The following is a 20,824-nucleotide window of genomic DNA, read 5'->3' as shown; positions in this document are numbered from 1 at the left end:
TCCCTTTATAACGTAAAGAGAACCAGCATGTTTTTTCCCCTGAGTTGCCCACGTTCTTTCTTTCTACATTCCTCAAAAGTCACCTTTTAATGGATGTCTCTAATCTAAACTATTTCCAGTCATTCAATACTTAGCTACAACCAGGTCTCCCATGGACTCAACCCATTACACATACTGCTATCCAGTTCCCATCTGACCTCCCTCTAACCATGTGCCCTCACACAGTGTGCTGACTCCCAACATGTTTGAAGCAATGGAGCAACCTATTGCAGGCTTGAACCTCAACATTGCGAGCCCCAATAACCCATTTTTCTATATAAACTAGCTACCTTGAGTATGTTGTTATAGTGATGGAATCATGACTAACACACCACATTTGTGTACTTCCACGAACTTGATTGTGCCTGAAGACTCTTCGCTGCCACACCCTCGATTGTGTTCTGGTTCCATCTCTTGTCTCCAGCCCCAAATGTTCATTTTAAAGCAAAAATTCAAAAGAAGAGATTCTAGGACTAGCTCTGATAAACTGGTGTTCTGATGTCTAGTTTGAGAGTTTAATTGGGATTTCCCGACAACATGACTTAACCCAGAAAGCTAAAGGTGCCCAGTCCTGGAAGCTCACACTTGACTCGGGCAGGATGTCTGGCTAGCACAGAGGCTCTCATAGCAATTACAGCACAGCCTCATCCGTATATGCTCGCCTTGCTGCACACTTCCAGATGGCTCTCATTGGCTGTGGTGCTCCACATCCCTCTCACCACTTCTCATGAAATTAGTGGTCATGATGGAGATGTAGACAGGATCTTCAGTTCTAGATTTACCTGCTGGGCACACCTATGGCTCTGGTGTGCCTACCCTCCCTAGAAGAGTCAAAACTGTAGTGGGGAAAGAAAGCAATGCCTCTCTCTCATCATGGGAACGGTGCTGAGATACCAGAAGTGGCCTCTTAGGGAGATACTTACACAGAGATTTCATTAACAGAGAGAGAGGTAACCAGCCCAGAGTGTTCAGGACAAGACACACTGCTTGCCTCTGGTTTGATCCCCTTGTCTGCATATTTCTATCCATGTAGGGTGGGAAGGGGAGTATTTTTTTAACATGTAAATTTTAAAATTCTATTTAAATTAGAATTAGTGTGGTTGTGAAAAACATTAAAGGTCCAACAATTCTGTATTTATTGTTTGTTTGTTTGTTTTTTGAGACAGGGTTTCTCTGTATAGCTCTGACTGTCCTGGAACTCACTCTGTAGACCAGGCTGGCTTCAAACTCAGAAATCCACCTGCTTCTGCCTCCGAAGTGCTAGGATTAAAGGTATACACCACCACCGCCCGGTCAGTTCTGTTTTTAACACTCTAGTACATAACTTGAATCTTAGCTCAGGAGAATGAGAATCTCAGCATCATGAGAAACCAGAGCCAACCGGATATAAAAGGACGTTCATGTAAATGTTTGGATCAGTAGGAAACTCACAGCATGGTTCAGTCTCCTTCTATTTGACCAGAATCACAGAGATTTTAACCTGGGACTGGAGGCCTAAAAAAAGTTTCTAATTTCTCAAAACTCTAAATTTTAAGATTAAACACTCTGTGCCGAAAATGGGCCAGGAAGCAAAGAGCTTTCCTGTACAAAACGGCCCTGAATTGAGTGCTTTTGATTCAAAAAGACAGCAGAAGGTGATACAGCTCGGATCCACAAATGGAGGACATTTGAAACCTCTGGTTTCTTTTGGAATTTATAATGGGCATCTCAGACACTGTGCCAGACCCATTCTTTGTCCCATCCAGAGCCAGTGCCAACAGTGCTGACAATGGGCACGAATTCAGGGCATCTGGGTGAAAGGTGGGAAAGGGGGATCAGACTCCCATGGTGCCAACATGTTCATTAAGAGCCCACATCAGTTTTAAGCAGCTATGAAGTACAGATGGCTCACGAAGAAATGCGTGTAGACTTGGTACATGAAGCCTAGGAAGAGCCCAAGAAATATGCACATCTGCAAGACATGGGGTCATTGTTAACTCTATACTGGAGAGCTGCTGAACTGGTGGGAAAATGTAAGTTGTGAATTATACACACTTTGTAATTATGAAGGCAGCATAGGCTGGGGCTCATCTTGAAGCTTCCATGGTACTAGATTATATATTGTTATAGCTTAGAGAAGCCATGGAGTTCACAAGTTAAGGATATAGCTCGTACAATGATTCTCAAAAACTTTCTAGAGCTTTCAAGTAACCCCCACATTTCTGTGACCATCTCCCATTTAGGGACAAACCTGTTAACCTCTCTTCCCTCTGTGGTATGTTGGCCCTTGCTAGAGTCCTGGGTCACTTTATCATCTGACTGATACTATTGGGATTCCCAGTGTGTTGGGAGCTATTAAGACAACACACAACTGTCCTGATCTCTGAATTGGGCCTCTCTCCCCGAGAAGAAAGGGGGTCAAAAGCAGGCCACCAATGCACCGTTCCGAGAACAACCACAGAATGTTCCAGCCCTAAGTCAGCACCAGATGTCCTGACCACACCCTGATACCACCAAGTTCCTGCTTCCCCGTGTAGCTACCAAAAGAAAAATTTCCACTGCCCCACCCCTCCTGCTGAAAAGTACTTCCCCTTTTGCTTGTGCATTTAAGCCTTGAGCCTTTCTGAATACAGTGAGACCTTGATGCTACTCAGACTGCTTCTGTGTGTCATTCATTGCACAAGGTTCTTGGTTCTTAGGAGAAGGTCCCCTCGAGACCCTCGAATAACTGGACCTGCTGGACGGGTCACCAGTGGACTGGATTTTGCTTCTGGAGGCTGTGGCCACCAATCTCAACAAAATGCTTCTACTTTTGCACAAGCCCTGGGTGTCTCCTGTTTTCTTGCAACTGTTGGCTTCTTTGCAATGGAGAACACTGGGTAAAGGTAAACTCCTTCCTCTTGTGCAAGAACTAGGTTGCTTCCCTTGGACTTAAAAGTCATTCCACAAAAATCTTTTTCTGGAAACAGTTCCTCATTCGGGATGACCCTTGGGCTGTCATGTGGATCCAGCTGTTGCGAAAAGCTTCAGGGGAGTTGCTGTGATGCCTGGCAATGTGGCTGCTGTGTGCACTGTGCTCTCACTGATGACCAGCACTCACTCCATCTCTGCCAGGTTTCCGGGCTGCATGGGTGTTGCGGGAAATATTAAAAGTCAAACTGGCGCATCCCGTGCTTGTGCCAGCAACTCTCTGCCCCAGTGGCCTCGCTCGCTGACCATGCACTGGTGTTTAATAGCTGACCTGTTTTTATCTCAAGGAGACTCTCTGGCCCAGAGCTCTCAAAACATCTCCACTCAGCTCACTAAGTTCTCACTGGTGGGTTGTTACCACGCCAGCACCCTGCTTCAAATCCCCCATGGCCTTTGTGGTGCACATCCGGCAAACCCACGCTTTGACGCCGTATCTTTCTCTTTTGAACCTAGTCGAACCGCCTCATGAAGGAAAACGCAACACAAAGTTAGTTCAGAAACAATGGTAACTTGATAGCTGGGTGCACCAACTAAAATCCTAATCTTGTAAGCCTTATTAAATCTAAATCCCCTGGTGGATTCGCCATTGAAACCGGGAGACACTCATAATTACATCTTGTCCTCATGCTATCCCCATCCAAAAAGATCTAACTCTTCCTGCTTCCTCTCTTCCCCTCTCCAACCCAGAATTCCCTCCTATTTGCCCAGTGATTGGCTCCTTTATTCATTACGGGATTGGTTCACAAGAATAGGATCAGGCCCACTCACAACACATGGGTAGGTACACTGCAGAGCCACTGGACTCCAGCCCTCCGTCTTTGTCAGGTTTGTTCTTCTCCATTCCTGTTGCAGACTTTGCATTTCTGCCTCGGCCTTTGTCTAGAACCTAGGTGAAGTGATTGCTTTCTAGTGACCAAACACCTGGCTGTAGAGCTTAAGAGAGAACTTATTTTTCTCACAGTTTCAGCGGTATCAGTCCATCATGGAGGGGTGGGGAAGGGGACAGTGAAACAGATCACAGCACTGCAGCTGAGAAGAGGAGGAAGGGTAGAGTTGACTACCAGGAACCACGAATCCTCCGTAGGAACCAGGAGGGAGTTCAGCGTCTGAGTGTGGAGACGTGGCTCCAGAATGCAGAATACAAAACCCGTGCTGTGATTGTCTGGAGGAAGAATGGGGACAGCTGTGTGCTAGTAAGTGTCTTGGAAACCAGATTTTGGGTGGTGGTGATGGTGGAGTAGCTTGGGTTTACAGCCTTAGCTGACTCTCGTAGTGCTGATATTGTTCACTAAGAACATCAAATGCGAAGACAAAAGGACAGTGATGGTTATAGTAACTCGTGCCAGTAGGGTAGAGGCCGGGGGATTACCACTTTGAAGTCAGTCTGGGCTAAATCACTGGGCTGTGGATATGGCTTAGTAATTAAGAGCATGCACACCACCCTTGCAGATCTTGCAGAGGACCCTAGTTTGGACCCCAGTACCAATGGAGGGCAGCTGACAACTGACTTTAAATCCAGCTCTGATCTCTCTGGGCACTGCACTCATGTGGCCAAACCCACACACAGGCCCATAATCAATACAATACAGTACAATACAATACATTACAATACAAAGCAATACAAACAGTACAGTATAATACAATATAATACATTTTTTACAAGAGAAGATAGGAGAAGGGTGTGCTCCATGTTGAGACACAGAAATTCCATTATGCAGCTAAAATAGTTGTAAACAGCCTTGAAGCCAAGCATGACTGCATTAGAATACTTAGAGATGGGTTTGGAGTAGTTACATTGGCTTTCAGTAAAATCTAATTAACTATAAGTTTGCATCAGTTTATTTGCAATAATAGCTACATTTAATTTAACAAACAGCTTGCCAGATCACCAAGATGTTGACAAAGTCATCTCCTGAGCCACTTGCTGGGTGCTGGTCTGACAGATTCGAGGTCACCTGTGACACCCAGCCACTGTGACTTAAGCCATAGATAGGATCCTAAGTCATGGGATGGAGTCTTGGGACATCTTGATTTCATTGATGAGGGCTTTGGGGATATGCTGGCTAGCTCATTTCATCTCAGTATGAAGATGAATTAGAATCAACTTGTTAGCACACCTTAAGAAAGATGGAGGACTGAGATGTGACCTGTTAGTAGAGTCTTCACTTAGCACCCATGAGACTCTGGGTTCTATCCTCAATCCAGGAAAATAAAACAAACAAAAAAGTTATAGCAGAAATGTCACCTCAAATTGCCTAGTGAACAATTTTTTGAAGTGAATGAATAAGTTAGAAAACTTCACTGAGCAATCTAGCTCTAATCTAACACCTGGATGAGTACTGATATCTTTGGATCCTCCCTCCCTCCCTCCCTCCCTCCCTCCCTTCCTTTGGTTTCAGGACCTGGAACAAGAGACTGAGTGCATATCTTATGTACCAAAGCAGACCTGGCCTCCAGGTTCTCCCAGCATTCCTCAGTCCCTACCTGGCACACCCTGTCCCCAACCCTGAACTTTCCACCCCAGAGGCTCCTCCCTATATAATCCAGACATGTTGGTCTCTATTCTTTTCCTCTCTCTCTTCTCTCTATGCTCATACCCTTTCTCTCTTTCTCTGTCCCCCATTCCTCCCAATGGCAACTCCTCTGGCCTCAATTCCCAATAAACCTGCCTTTAATATGATCTAATCTAATCTGGCTTGAATTGGCTCGTTTCACCTGCGGCAAAGAACTAACCTATCACCTTTCTCTCTTTCCCCCGAGAAGGCACTAGAAGCAGCTGTCCACCAAGGGAAGCAGTTCTCTGTGTAAGGACCCAGCCCCCTCCACTTTCAGAATCCTTCCCAGTGGCTCAAAATGGACCAATGCTCTGAGAAGCGGTGAGCAGAAGTCAGGACTCAGTTTTTGTGAAATCTTAGACCTGGAAGCCAGCTGAGTCCCCCTGACTTGAGGTATCTTTGAGCTCTAAACACACAGGGGCAGCCAGCTACCTGTCAACACTGCCATTTAAACCTGACCGTGGGACTAAAGCAGGGTCCCAGAAGTCACATCTGTTATTGTTCTGCTTTGTTACTTCAGGACAACAGTGCCTGTGTCTTCCTCCTCCTCACCAGATTTCACCACACCCTTGCCTCGGAGGCCAGGGAAACACAATGCCCTTCAAGTTCTAGCTAAAGGACCCTGGACTTTGCACAGAAATGGCTGCTCCAGCAGTGTAGGAGTGGGTAGGGTGGGGATGGCTCGGAATCCACTCTCTAGCCTGAGGCACTTGCATTAAGTCCATTGTTTATTCATGAGCTGTTGTTTTTATAAATTTATAGAGTACATCCTTTGCCTTAGGCAGGCTATATTATACACTTTTACAGAGCAGAGACTCTCCTCTCTCAAATTCTTAATTTGAAAGCACCATGCTTGGTGGAGAGCACTGTTCTTGAAGTGTTTGTTCTTAACTTGGTCACTCCCATAAAGAACTGCAGGTGACTTGCAGGCTTCATGTTCAGGAAGCCCAAGTTTTTGTTTTTATTTTTTGTTGTTGTTGTTGTTGTTTGTTTGTTTGTTTTTAAATCACAAAGGCAGGGATAGGTGGGTCTTTTTTTTCTCTCTCTCTCATTGTGCAATTTTGCCTCAAAATGCTTAGGCTTTCAAACTCTTCCTAAGTATCTCGTCTTCAACAATTCCAGAAATGGCAGCCAGGCAACTCTGAACCTCGTGTAATCACAAAGGATGGCTCAAAGCCCTGAACTTATCTCCTGTACAACACAAGGCCCAACTGTGCCTTGGGACAATGAACAATGTGCTCCACGGTAACACGTTAGATGGTGCGTGAGTGCAGCTTCTGGAGCACACAGGGGATGGTCGGTTAAGAACCCCCCGTCCCACCCCACCACACACACACACACACACACACACACACACACACACACACACACACACACGAGAATCACTCCGAACAGCCAGGGGATGAGGGAAATGGCTCTTTAATAAGGCTGGTCTGTTTCTGCCTAACCTCCTAGGGAAAGTAGCCATGAACAGACAATGTTAGCAGTTTCTATAAATACTAAATGTTCCACACAGGCTATCCTCTTTGAGTCTCTTTTAGGTCCTGACTTTAAACTGTTAAGCGGAGACAAAAGACTTCGAGTCTGGCTGTTCCAACAAGTAGAAGATTTACACAGCAAAGATACTGTCACGATTACTTTTGAAGTAAACCGGTATTATTCTTTTCTGGTAGTTCTTACCCAGGGTCAGGACTGCCTGCCTGCCTGCCTGCCTGCCTGCATCTCTGCCTGTCAGAATTAGGTCTTTCCTGATAAACACAAAGCAGCACAGGACCTTGGCTGTGACCCTGCTGCTCCCTGGGAATGGCCTGCTAAAGGCATGTTCTTTTATATGGGAATGAGCCGGATGCACTGTGAACCAGGGATGTCTTCTTTAGTCCTGGGAACAGGACCTAATTGGGAGCAATCTTAGTCAGAAATATATTCTCACCGAACCTAATCTCAGCTTATATCATCAGACGTACAGCCTTTTCCTCTCTAGTTGCTGACAAGTTTAGCTAGTTCCTACTTATGTTCGAGTTACATTAGAGGCAGAGCTCCTTCAGCTGGATCCTACTCTATCTCCTTAGTGATGTTTCATTGTTTTTCTTATTTTGTTGCTTTTCTCAAAGGGCAAGCCATTAATCACTGAAGTTAACAGGAACTCAGAGAAGCCCCCAAAGGGAACATTCCTAGGAGTCTTCCGTGAGGGCCATAGTGGAGAAGATCCTGGCTTTAGGGATTTAGATCTCCTTGACCTGCCTTTGAAAACATCATTCATCTTTAATAATCCTCCTTATGGCTTCTCCTTTTAGAAGTTTTTGTTAATGGAATTTACATAATGGAAAGAAAAGCCAGGCTCATCCCGGGCAGAGGCATAGTTTACAAGAGGCCTCCTGTGTTTAATTTGTTTTGACGTTGATCCGTTGAGTTTGGGGGCCTGAGAGCTTTCTGAAGTTACGCACAGACTTGAGAGGCAGGCCCGGAACGTTAGATGGGAAATGTCTCAAGGCTCCTTGTACAACCTCTTCTCCACTGCGTTCATGGTGAATTCTGCATAGGTGCGGCCCATTTTGGAGCAAGGATGTCCCTACTGGCATCTCTCAGTGATGGAAGGCGTCCTTCTGGAGAGAGCGTCTTCCAGAGCTTACCCTCCCACTGTGAACACGATACTCTGCTCTGTGCGGCGCCTTCATCTATATGCACACGTCCATGACTTTGCTATTACCACAAAACCTTCTTTAGTTCACTCTGGCCAATGCAGATGTGTTCTTCTCACCCCCTGGGAGAAAGGGATAGAGTATTCTAGAATCAACCGTGAGTGGCCATGGTCGGAGAGTACAGATTCTAGTTTCTCCAGGGGCTGTGTGCCAATGTGATAAGGGACTAGAAGTCGGATTCCTTGATAGGTAGACTGATAGGTGTGGGTTCGAGTCCCACCTCGAGCTAGGTAAAGATGGTGAACTTCCAAAATGGCTGGCTTCTTCCTCACCCTCCGGACCTGAGACAGAAACCTGGCAGCTTAAACAAAGGCCTTATGGGTTTTTTCCTCCTGCTAGTGGGGCCCCTTCTGATGCACAGTCTCAACCATCCTCCATGGCTGGAGTAGGATGTATTTACACAACAGCTGAGAGCCAGTCACTAAGCCACCCTCTTTCCTCAAACTGTCAAACCCTAAAGCAGAGGGAGAAGAGTCTTCAAAGACTTTTAAAACCGGCCATCAAGGAGGGATGAGAGTTTGGCTTCCTTCCAGCTTCCACTCAGAAGAGAGGGGAGGTAGAGGAACAGGCGTGGGTTGGGGATCCAAGGCTTTTAAAAAGAGGTTAATAATCAGATCTTTCAAATTCAGTAATATGTGAGAATAGCCATGATAACTTTAGATAAATTTGTTGTGTTTATATATATATAAATATATATATATATATATTTTAAAATTACATATGTAGCTTTTTAAGATACAACTACTATTTGACATCCATAATAAATACAGTTGTAACCACAGGCTGTTTTCTTTCTTTTCAAGAAATAAGTTTCAGAAGCAGGATGGGTAGCTCAGTGGTTAAAAACACTTGCTGCTCTTCCGGAGGACCCAGTTTGCTTCCCAGCACCCATATCCAGCAATTCACAACCATCTGTAATTCCAGGTCCAGAGGATCCTGTACCCAATTCTGATCTCCATAGGCATCTACGTTTGTGTGGACATACCTAGGCACACACACGCACATACAATTAAAAAGAAAATAAATCTATAAAAAAAAAAAGACATAAGATTAAAACTCAGGAACTCTTCAGCAGCAAGGGGGAAATCAGTATTCCCCAAATATGCAGTTATCCAGTTCATCCAACTGAAATTAAATTTAGTCTCTCGGCAGTCGAGGAAATAAGTGGCCTGTGTCAAGTTCTGCCTGTCTCACATATGAGATAGGGCAAAGCCAACACAGTTTTAGGAAACGTTCTTCTGACACTAAAATCTATGTGAAATCTATCAACTATGCTTATCCACCTTTAAGTATAGAACACACACATCAGACACTGCCTTTGACTATGATTGTACAAAAGTGAAGAAATATTCTCGATAAGGGACTGTGATTTTTCTCATCACCAGAACAACATGCCAACAAAGCTGAAGTCTTGCTTAAGAGGCCGTTTGGTGTGAGCCTGCCAGTTTGTGACTCGGGTGGGGGTGGGGTGGGTGGGGGTGGAATGGAGGAGATGCTGGAGGAGGTAGCAAAGGGAGTCTTGCTTAACCCAGCTTCAGCTCCAGCTTCTGACACAGGAGGGTAGACAGGCTGTTGCAACCACTATCCACGAGGTTCGTGTTCTTAGCCATGAGGATGCAGGACAAGCAAACCCACTGAGCAATGATCAGACACAGAGGTCACCAATTGTGTGAGGTGACTCGTATATATGAAACTCCCAGAGTGAGCAAACCCAAGGAGAGGGGACATTTTAAAGGTGAAGGACGTTCTTTGGGGACCATGAAAATATTTGAAGCCATGTTGATGTCAAGATCACACCCATCGTAAAAGTATCAAATGCCACTGAACAGAACTTAGAAACAGAGACAGGACTCTTGTTTACCTGGGCAGCCAAGTAGGAAGTACAAAATATCTTGCTGTGTGCTTACACAGTGTGCAGAGAGCTCTTGAGAGCGGCAGGTACAGGGCTGGAGTTCATCCTGCTGGCTGCACTCCGCAGAGCCCAGACTTCATCAGAATATGGTACGGTGGGTTGAGGATACTATCCTGTTGGTCAGCCTGGCACAGGCATCAGCTTCGGAGACATGGGCATGAAATGCATCTGGGGTTCCTTCTTGGTTCCATTATCGATCCCAAACAGAATCAAACTGGAATATAGCTGGAAGCTTCTAGCTCCTGGGAACACAACCAGATTATGTCTAAATAATCTAGAAATCAGAGAGGAAGTCAGGAGAAAATTACGGGAGTCAGAAATGGATAAAAATGAAAACTGTGTCAGTGTGGGGAGGCTGCATCCAGGGGGATCTGCATTGTGGAATAGTCCTGCTAGAGATGGATAGAGGTCCCAGCAATGACAGAGGCTTTGACTTGAAAGAAATGGAAACAGAAACACATGGTAGATCCAGAAGTAACCAACAAATCAGAGCATTGACATCAAAACTCAACGAAGTAAGAACACACATAAAACCAAAATATTCTTTATTCAATAGCTTTCAGACTGACCAGGATCTAAAAAACAACAATAACAAACAAACAAAAAGCAACCACCACCACCAACAACAAAAGTAGCATAAGGAAAAATGTGAAGATTCTGGAAGTTGGCTCTTCTAACCTCTGTCAACCCATGGGGGAAGAAGTCCTTTACCCGGTCACTCCAACTCCACAGGTGAATCTTATTTGTTAACCAAGCACTACCACCAGGACACAGGAAGTTCCTCTGGGAAGAGCAGGGCCCAGCTAGTCTCACCTGTGATTTCCCTAGCAATGGGAAATGGAGTTGCTCAGTTGGAGCCGGAAGTGGTCCAACACAAACTCTTAGAGAGGTGCACGTGATGCACAGCCGCCTTCAGTACTCATCTAAGGGGAGGGAGGTACTTGGGAGCCCAGCCAGCAATGGTTATCCCGTCAGCGTGGCTCAGGGAAGGGAAAAATGCTCTTGCTGCTTGGAGACACTCTTTGACCTGCGCACTCCCATCTCACCCCAACATGCATGCACACACACATGCACACATGCATTCACGCATACACGCACCTAGAGCTCACATGCTTGGCCTTCAGATGCAGAATTACATGGTCTACTGGGCTAAGACTCTAAGCAGCCCTTGCAGAGACCAATCCCTCACAGCTGATGGCCACTGGGTGCAGGGCAGCTGGTGGGCGGGTTGAGGGGGCGGTGTTAGACATCTCACCTAGGCTCCTTCTCTGTTCTTTCTGCCCCAGGCGGAATCGAATCCAGTCCCCAGTGGGGAGGGGAAATCTACAGAGACTTGAAAAGACAACTTGACAGACACAGAACAGCCAGACTGCCTTCCCCATTCTCCAACTCTCTTTGACAGCAGCACGGGAGAGTGAGTGAAGGGCCCATTATCTTCCGTTACCGCTTACGCTCAGTTGCATGTCAAGCTGTTGCCATGTGAACTGCTCCACAATTACTATTTCCTCCTTGTCTTTCTGGGAGACACCTGTGCCACTCACCAACATTTGGCTTCGAAACAAGAGCAGCAGGTTCTTGTTGAAAATGAGTCACTGTGTGTGGGCTGAATTTAACTCTGAGCCTGGCTGATTGTGTTAGAAGTGGCATGCCTTGGGCATTGTAGGAGAATCCATAACCCTGCCTTCTCAAGCGAATGGGTCGACAAGATGGCTCAAATGGTAATGGTGGTTGCTGGCAAGCCTGAGGACCTGAGTTCGATCCCTGGAACCCACATGGTTGGAGAACTGAGTCCTACTAATTATTCTCCGACCTCAACACATCCCATGGCACACATAGACCAAATAAATACATAAAGGTTATAAACCATCTTAAAGACCATCGGAAATACAGCACCCACATCAGCCCTGACTGTGAATAAGATAACGAACTCAAGTTTGGCTAAATACGGATGAGCCCCTAGGCACTCTGGAATTGCTGCTGTCAAGACTTCGATAAATATCTATTTAAGGATAAACTCATTAAGAGCTAACATAGTGAATAGGAATCAGAGGCATGTTTACAGTGGTGGGTAAATCAACAGGCCGTTGCTTAATTATGTCAACTTCCGAATTGCGTTTCCTACCTCTAAAATAACAGGAGTTAGGCCACCCAGAATGAAGGCCACAGACCTGTCTTTGATCAAGATTCTGAGTCTCATATTTGGAGTAACACTGCAACAGCAAGACATTAGGAAGGGTTCCTGCGTGAGTGCCCGTGTGCACCCTCTCCCCCATACCAAGAGATATAGGGAGGCTGGTGTGTATTTGGCCTGTGGTTCCCTGTCCATTAGTCTATGCCTTTGCTTTGGCCAGAGACATTTTAGGACATTCATTTCTTTAGGGTTACCTCAAAGACATTTTTTTGTTGCATCTGAAAATATAAAAACTTCCTTTCTTATTTCTGGAGTCCATCTGTGTTCTGGGGAACGTCTGTACTGGTTGACAAGGCCACTTGTGGGTCAGCAGGTTTTCTTGATGCCTTTTGTTTTTGAATCCCATATTATATCTAGGTATCCTTTGTTGTGAACCACTCTGACTCATTGGATTTCTACGGTCAGCCACGTGCTTCTGTTATTATATTTTATTTTTTCTTATCTTTTTAATCTCTTTCCTCATTTCCTCTGTGATCTGATAAGGTCACTCCAGTTCATCTTTACTTCACTGATTTAATTTGGTGCCGCTCTGAGCCTGACTGCTCTCCTTCCTGTCATGGGTTTAATATCTGCCTGCACAGGGGCTTCTGCCAGCAAGGTCATGGCTGGAACCACATTCCCTCTGTGCTAGCTCATGGCAGAGAACCAGACAAGAGCTGTGCTGTGTTGGCTACACACATATAGTTTAAAAACTCTCCTTTTCATGATCTTAAGATCAGGCTGTTCCCTGCTGTAAGTTCCTCCATATTGTGTTCAACAGTGGCTTCCCACAGTGTGCCTGGCCCTGACAGGCTCAATTCATGGGCATCGTTTGACTCCATTTTTAATTCAAATAAAGGTAGTGTCATTCTGTATCTTGTTAGGCATCAAAACAACACCATCTGTTGCTCTCTTTATATATAATATATAATATGTCATATATCATATGTAATATAATCTATAATGTAATTGTGTGTGTGTGTGTGTGTGTGTGTGTACCTTCTGCTTCTACTTCTAATAAGGCCTTGTTGAACTCTTTGGGGCCTCCTTACTTTTGCAGTCACTCTGTGACCTCTATATACATCTATAAAAGGCCATAATAACGGTGGCCTGTAATGTATGATGTGAGAGCTAATATCAGCAGCTATGGATAGAAGAGAACCTGTGTTGACTGACAACCAGCTGTCAGGGAAGTCAGGACTACTCAGCAGACCTCAGATGATGAAACAATGCAGCTTCTGAATCGATTGCTGTTCAATAAACCCTGATGTTATAGAAAGACACAAACATGCCTGTATTTCTGACATAGGTCAAGACTCATGGAGCATGCGTGGTATGTGGGAAATCCTTTCCCTGAGGGCAGGGAGATGGGGTCAAAAATCAGAAACCCAGACCCTTAGAGCTGAGCAGGTGTGTGTAATGAGGGCAGCCACTGGGTGGGAAGGACAGTCCAAGCTACACATCAGACTTGTCCACAGAAGCTGAAAACCCAACATCTAGGTAACAAGTCTGGGCTTTTGAATGTGAGAATGTTAGAACGACTCAAAGGCCCAAACTAACCGAAATTCTGTGTCTGGCTCTGGTTTACAGCAAGGATTTGGTAGGAAAACCTTCTTCTGTGGGGTAGAACTTCCCATGAAGTTCTGTGATGTTCCTGCTGAGTCAGGTGGGATTGGAAGTAGCTTTCAGAGATGCCTTGATGGAAGCCAGGATGTTCAGATGTGTCCATCCCTTCCACCCATCTGCCTGTAAGTGGGGAGGCTATTCAGGCTTTGCTGAAGGATGTAGCCTGTAATGCTGAAAATGGTCCATATAGGGCTAGTGATGGTGAGAATGGTCCATACAAGGCACTGCCCTCCTGACAGACAGGCCAAGCTCAATGAACATCACAATCAGTGAGGCAAATGCTTCAGGTCAGCTCTTAAGGAATGCACATGCTTTTCATATTGTAACTATTCATGTTTGAAAGCTGCATGGCTTGTACTGTGCACATGTGATCTGTCCTGCTGTCAGGACACACCAGGAAGCCTCAGTGTGCCTACTCCTGCTTTTTGCCCCTCCCCCCATTCCTCCATCTCCATCTCCTCCTCCTCCTCCTCCTTCTTCTTCTTCTTTCCTCTTTATTCTTCTCCTTTTTCTTCTCCTTCTCCTTCCTTTTAAATATACTTTTTTTCTTTTAAAGACAGAGTCTCACTATATAACCTAAGCTGGGCTTGAACTCACTTTGTAGCTCAGGCTAGCCTTGGAGTCTGATGAGGCAAAGGGAAGCACAAGCAGCCAAGATCAGCTCTAGACCTGTGACCACAGTAGGTACCTGGTTTCCTACTGTGTGTAAGCCAAGCCAGTGGTGTTGTCTCAGATTCTCAGATTTACAGATAAAACAAGAACAATTCAGAAGAGGCCAAGGATTTACAAATAACTGGGTTAGCAAGATGAGGATAAAGAGGTCCTCAACACGTTTGGTAGCACAGGCACTGGCAAGACACTGAGAGACAGTGGTTTGAACAAAATGATAAAAATGGAAATAAGTTTAAAGTGGCTATAAAGGAGATGAAAGATGCACATAGACGAAGTAAACAAGCGTGCTCCAGAGGCTATGGAAGCAATTTTCAGGATATGACAAAGGATTAGATATACTAAATGGCTTCAGCAAGTGAGGAACAAAAAAGTATCATCAAATATAAAAAGGACCAGTGAGTTGAAACAGCCAATACTCAGACAGAGAAATCCAAACAATCCGTGCACCATTTCCTGCGGTCTGGAGATGAGTTTTTAAGATTATTTTATGTTCACTTATGTGTGTGTGTATAAACCTATGTGTGCAAGGAGCTGTAGATGGGGGCATTGGACCACTGAAGTGATTCTGGATGGGAAGCACCACCATGCACTTTTAGGTCTTTAGAAGAATAGCACTGAGGCTGGAGAGATGGCTCAGTGGTTAAGAGCACTGACCACTCTTCCAGGGGTCCTGAGTTCAATCCCCAGCAATCTCATGGTGGCTCACAACCATCTGGAATGGGATCCAATGCCTTCTTCTGGTGTGACTGAAGACAGCTACAGTGTAGTGTAGTCACATATACAAAATAAATAAATCTTAAAAACAAAACAAAACAAAAGTAATAGCATTGATTTATATCCATCATTTTGGAATCTAGTAGTGATTTTCATTGACTCTGTTACCTGGTTTGTGTATGGGGGATAGGAGGAAGCAATTTCAGAGGGCTCTTTGTTTGTCTTGCCCCTTCACCAGATCCCACCTCTAACTAAGCCAAGACACCAGTCCTGAGTGTGTAAACTTCCAACCATATATGCAGGTCAGCTTACCAGCCTCGGCTACGTTCGTGATCCCAAGGGATCTCACATGAGCTAACTTCAGGCCTGGTCCCCAGGGTGGTTTCATGGTGGCGTTAATGTCCCTGCTATTCCTGGTAACCAGGATTCTGTACCAACCGTTCCTAGCCTCTGCTGTAACTGATGATAGTTCCTTGTGAGAGACGATGTGTCTTTATTTATCATAACACTGCAGCTCCTTTCTCCTGGGAGCTAAGCTTGCCTTCTATAACTGGATTCTGCCTCCTAAAGTTGGCGCCGGCTGAGGCTGTGACAGGGTGTTTTTCCTTAGTCTAGCTATGGTCATTCTTGAGTCTTTTGATTGTACAGACGGATGTTACCATTCTCAACTGCTTTTAGTCTCTTGGAGGATTATTTAAGATCGTTATCTTTGACTAGATAGGTGGCTCAGTGGGAAAAGCAACTGCTGTGCAAGCATGAGGACCTGACTTCAAGTCCCTAGAACCCGTGGAAAGCTGGGTCTGGTACAGTGTGTCAAGTAATCCCACTGCTCCTACAGTTAGATAGAGGTAGATACAGGAGGCTCCCTGGAGCCGGGTAGGTCAGCTAGCCTGGGATACACAGCAACAGAGAGCAAAGTGACCCTGCCTAAATATGAAAATAGAAGAAAATAAAATTTTAAAAAAGGAAAGAAAGAAAAGGCAAAGACCCATGCACACACATGCACATGCGCACACATACATTATACACACAAACACATATATAAACACATACATACAGAGACTGCTTGTTTGTTTTTAAGTACAGCAAAATATACAATAACTTACCAAAATCTATCCTCATTTTCAGAAGAAGCCTCCTGGTGACAATCAGTTTTTAGTGTGAATTCCTTACTCCTTGTGAATCAGCTTGTGGTGTCCTCCTGAGGAGAAACAAGTAAAATGTCCTCAAAGCACAGGGCGCTGAAGTATGTGGAGCTGTAGTGGGCAGTGGGTGCTTCTCAGGGCAGGGCATGTGGTGGATGTTAGTCTCCTCTGGTTAGGGCTCCTATTCTGAGGGTCAGGTGGATAAGGGTTACCAGGTGTGATGGTTTGAATATGCTTGGCCCAGTAAGTGGCACTATTTGTAAGTGTGGCCTTGTTGATGTAGGAGTGTCACTATGGGTATGGGCTTTAAGACCCTCATCCTAGCTGCCTGGAAGCCAGTATTCTGCTAGCAGCCTTCAAATGAAGATGTAGAACTCTTGGCTCCTCTTCCACCCTGTCTTCCTGGATGCTGCCATGCTCCCACCTTGATGATAATGGACTGAACCTCTGAACCTGTAAGCCAGCCCCAATTAAATGTTGTCCTTATAAGAGTTGCCTTGGTCATGGTGTCTGTTCACAGCAGTAAAACCCTAACTAAGACACCAGGTCAGCAGGTGGTCCCCAACTCCTGCCCAGCATCACAGACAGCCAGTGTCCCCAGTCCTTTCTCTCTCATATCATACACACCCAATGGGATTGCTTCTGTTCTGTACACAGCAGATGTCTTCCCAGAAAGTGGGCATTCTCCATGCCTGAACCTTGTGCTCATTGTAGCCGCACAATAATTTACATTATTTTAGGATGTCATGAAATGTATCCTGGGCCCGCATCTTAACTGTACCCTTTAGAAATATTTGTATATCTGCTAAGCTTTCAAGTCTGCTGTTATCAACTCTTAGCTGTCTCTCATGGCTTTTAAATGGCGATCATTCTTGTTCCTGATCTCAAGTCTATGTTCCTTTTCTGATTTAATGGCTTATGTTGTTTTATCAACATCTTGTTGAAGTGCTTTTTGGGCTTGTTGCTTTATTATTGTTTCTTTCATTTCAGTGTATTAATATCACCTCTAATGTCTTATTTTTCTTTTTGTTCTTTTTTTTTTTAGACTTGCGTGGGATTTTTTCCATTTTCTGACTTGAACAAACTCATTTACTTAAAAACTGCTTTAATAAATGCATTAAGGGTGTAATTTAAACTCTAAGTACTAATTTCTCAACATCTTTCAAGACCTGAAGAAAGTAGCATTTTAATGCTGCTCATTTGAGATGCTCTATAATTTTTATTGTGAATTTTTGCTTAATCTGAGTTATTAATAAATGTCATTTAAGCTGCTCTGCTTAAAAGAGAAGGGTATTGTTCACCAGGAGATTGTTCAAGTTGATTTCCATATAATTGCAAGTTGGTTAGCTAGTATGATCTATATCTTATGAATTTTTTAAGTGTATTGGAACTTTCTGTGACTTAATACATGTAGAGTTCTTCCTAAAAATAATGTCTTTTCTAAATTTGGGGGATAATGTGATACTCTATACACATTATATACTCTGGTGTATGTGTGTGTGTGTGTCTGTGTCTGTGTGTCTATGTGTCTGTGTGTGTGTCTATGTGTCTCTGTGTGTGTCTCTGTGTATGTCTGTGTGTCTCTGTGTGTGTCTGTTTATGTCTGTGTGTGCGTCTGTATGAGTCTGTGTGTCTGTGTGTGTGTGTCTGTGTGTGTGCATGTCTGTGTGTGTCTGTGTGTATGTCTATATGAGTCTCTGTGTGTATGTGTGTCTGTGTTTGTGTCTGTATGAGTCTGTGTCTATGTGTCTGTGTGTGTGTCTGTATGAGTCTGTGTATGTGTCTGTGTGTCTATGTGTGTGTGTCCGTGTGTATGTGTATATAGTTGTGTGTGTGTGTGTGTGTGTGTGTGTGTGTGTTTAAATCAGAGGTCATCTTCTGGTGGTACTGTTCCTCATGTACCATCCACCTTCTTGATCAGGCTAGACTGGGTGGCCAGTGAATTTCAGAGATCCACTTGTTTCTGCCTCCAAGGTACTGAAGTTACAAATGTGTGACCACCCCAAACCTTCTCAGGTGGCTTCTGAGGACCAAACTCAGCTCTTTGTCCTTTATATAGCAAGCCTCTTACCAACTGGGCTGTTGCTCTGGTCCCTACATCCTAGTCAGTTAAATTTTGTTAGCTACTAACTTCTCTCTTAAGTATTTGATACATAAGATTCTAATGTGTGTGGGTTAAATTCTCTCCTAAGTTTCTTATCTCTTCACTTGGGGAGGCTGAAGTAGGAGGCACCTATGCTAGAATATAGTCTGAGATACATAGTTAGATACTGTCTAGAGAAAAACAATTCTCTCAGTTTGTCAAGAGCATACAGATACACGATTCTTCCAAATAGGATGTTATTTTTGTAGTATGCAGTGCCTGCCTTTATTTTTCATGATGCTGTTTACCATAAATTCTACATTGTCTGTTATTAAAGTTGTTATCCTAATTTTGTTAATTTGTAAAGGATACTGCTTCTTGGTTTTTTTTTTATAGAAACTTTTCTATGAAATTTTATATTGTCCTGTGTTCTTATAATTGGTGCTAGCTAGTTAGATTTTTAATATTTATTTTTACCATCTGTAATGGTTTGAATAAGAATCATCCCCACAGTCTTGTATGTTTGAATGCTTAGTCACCAGGGAGTGGCACCATTTGAAAGGATTAAAAGGATCAGGGGTGTGGCCTAGTTAGAGGAAGTATGTCACTGGGGTTGGGCTTTGAGGTTTGAAAATCTCTTGCCAAGCCCAGAGTCACTCTCTTTGCCTATGGATCAGGATGTAGTTCCCAACTTCTTCTCCAGGATCATGCACACTGCGCCTGTTATCATGCTTCCTATGCACACTGCGCCTGTTATCATGCTTCCTATGCACACTGTGCCTGATATCATGCTTCCTATGCACACTGTACCTGCTATCATGCTTCCTGCCATGGTGATCATGGGCTGACACTCTGAAGCGTCAGCAAGCCCTCAGTTAAATACTTTCCCTTGTAAGAGTTGCCTTGGTCATGGTTTCTCTTCACGGAAATAGAACAACAAAAGACACTTTCATTTCTATGTATGTTTGCAGGTGTGTCTGTGACTGTGTGTGCTGTTGTTTGTGGAGGCTTGATGAGGGAGTTGGACCCCCTGGATCTAGAAGGACAAGCTGTTATAAGCTGACAGGCATGGGTGCTGAGAACCAAACACAGATCCTCTGGAAGAAGAGTCCATGCTCTTAACTTCTGAGCCATCTCTTCAGCACAGAGCTAGATTTCTAAACGTGAGGAATGGGGCATGATGATCCATCTTTTAACTGACTGGTTTGTTCCCTCTGTAGCTACTGATACTCTGATGCATGCAGAGTCCTCTCTCCCCGCTTCTGGTACCTTCTACCCGTCACCTTTTCTCTCTCTTCCCCTCCCTTTCTCCTTCCCATAGTTGAGTCAATAAAAATTTTCTCCATTTCTCCTTTGCGCCTCTGCTGACAAGATGCCACAGATAATATAGTCATTGATTTGGTGATAGCCATTAAAATTTTGACTCAACTAAAAGGTCTTTTTCTGACAAATTTTGCTGTAATTTAGTCACCTCCTTTCAGATTTCAACAAGAATTTCATCATGCTTTGATCATCAAAAAGCCCTACGCTCTCAAGACTTTTTATCTTATCATTTTAATTTACATTTTCTTTCTATTTATTTTGTTTGGAGTGCATATGTACGTCACATATGTGAAGGTCAGGGGACAAATGTGGGGGGCGTCCTCTCCTTCCACCATGTGAGTCCTACAGAATGAGCACAGATCACTTAGTCCAGCAGCAAGAGTCTACACAGAGCCGTCTTGCCTGCTGCCTTTCTTGCATGAACCATCAACAATGACTTGCGCTTACTGCTGTAGTTTACATTAGCTTTGAGCTCACTGTTGATCCCCACATACCCTGCTACCCTCTGCATTTACCTTTACTCTGCCTGAATAGATTAATACTCTTCCTTCAGTGCAATAAGAAGTGGCATTGACAAAATAAAAATAGCAGGCACGTTCTTAAAAGCTATGGGAGAACTTACAGAATCACAAAAGAAAGCATCCAGAACCGCAGCCCAGACTGTTTCCAGTCCAAACCACAGACTGATGTGACAAGGCTGCCGATGCTATCAGAAACAGCCGGTGTGGCCACTTCCACCTCCTTCACTGCTGGGTGGGCTCCACAGTCCCAGGTTGCTGAGATAGATCGGTGGACAAAAGCACTTGCTGCCGCATGATGGGAGAGAATCAGCTTCCACACAAGGACCTCTACATGTATGAGTGAATGCGTGAGCACGCGTGCACACACACACACACACACACACACACACACACACACACACATACACACACACACA

This window comes from Mus caroli, chromosome 1, assembly GCF_900094665.2.
Source record: "Mus caroli chromosome 1, CAROLI_EIJ_v1.1, whole genome shotgun sequence".
In the NCBI taxonomy this organism is placed as follows: domain Eukaryota; kingdom Metazoa; phylum Chordata; class Mammalia; order Rodentia; family Muridae; genus Mus; species Mus caroli.
Note: the sequence above shows the minus strand (reverse complement) of the source record.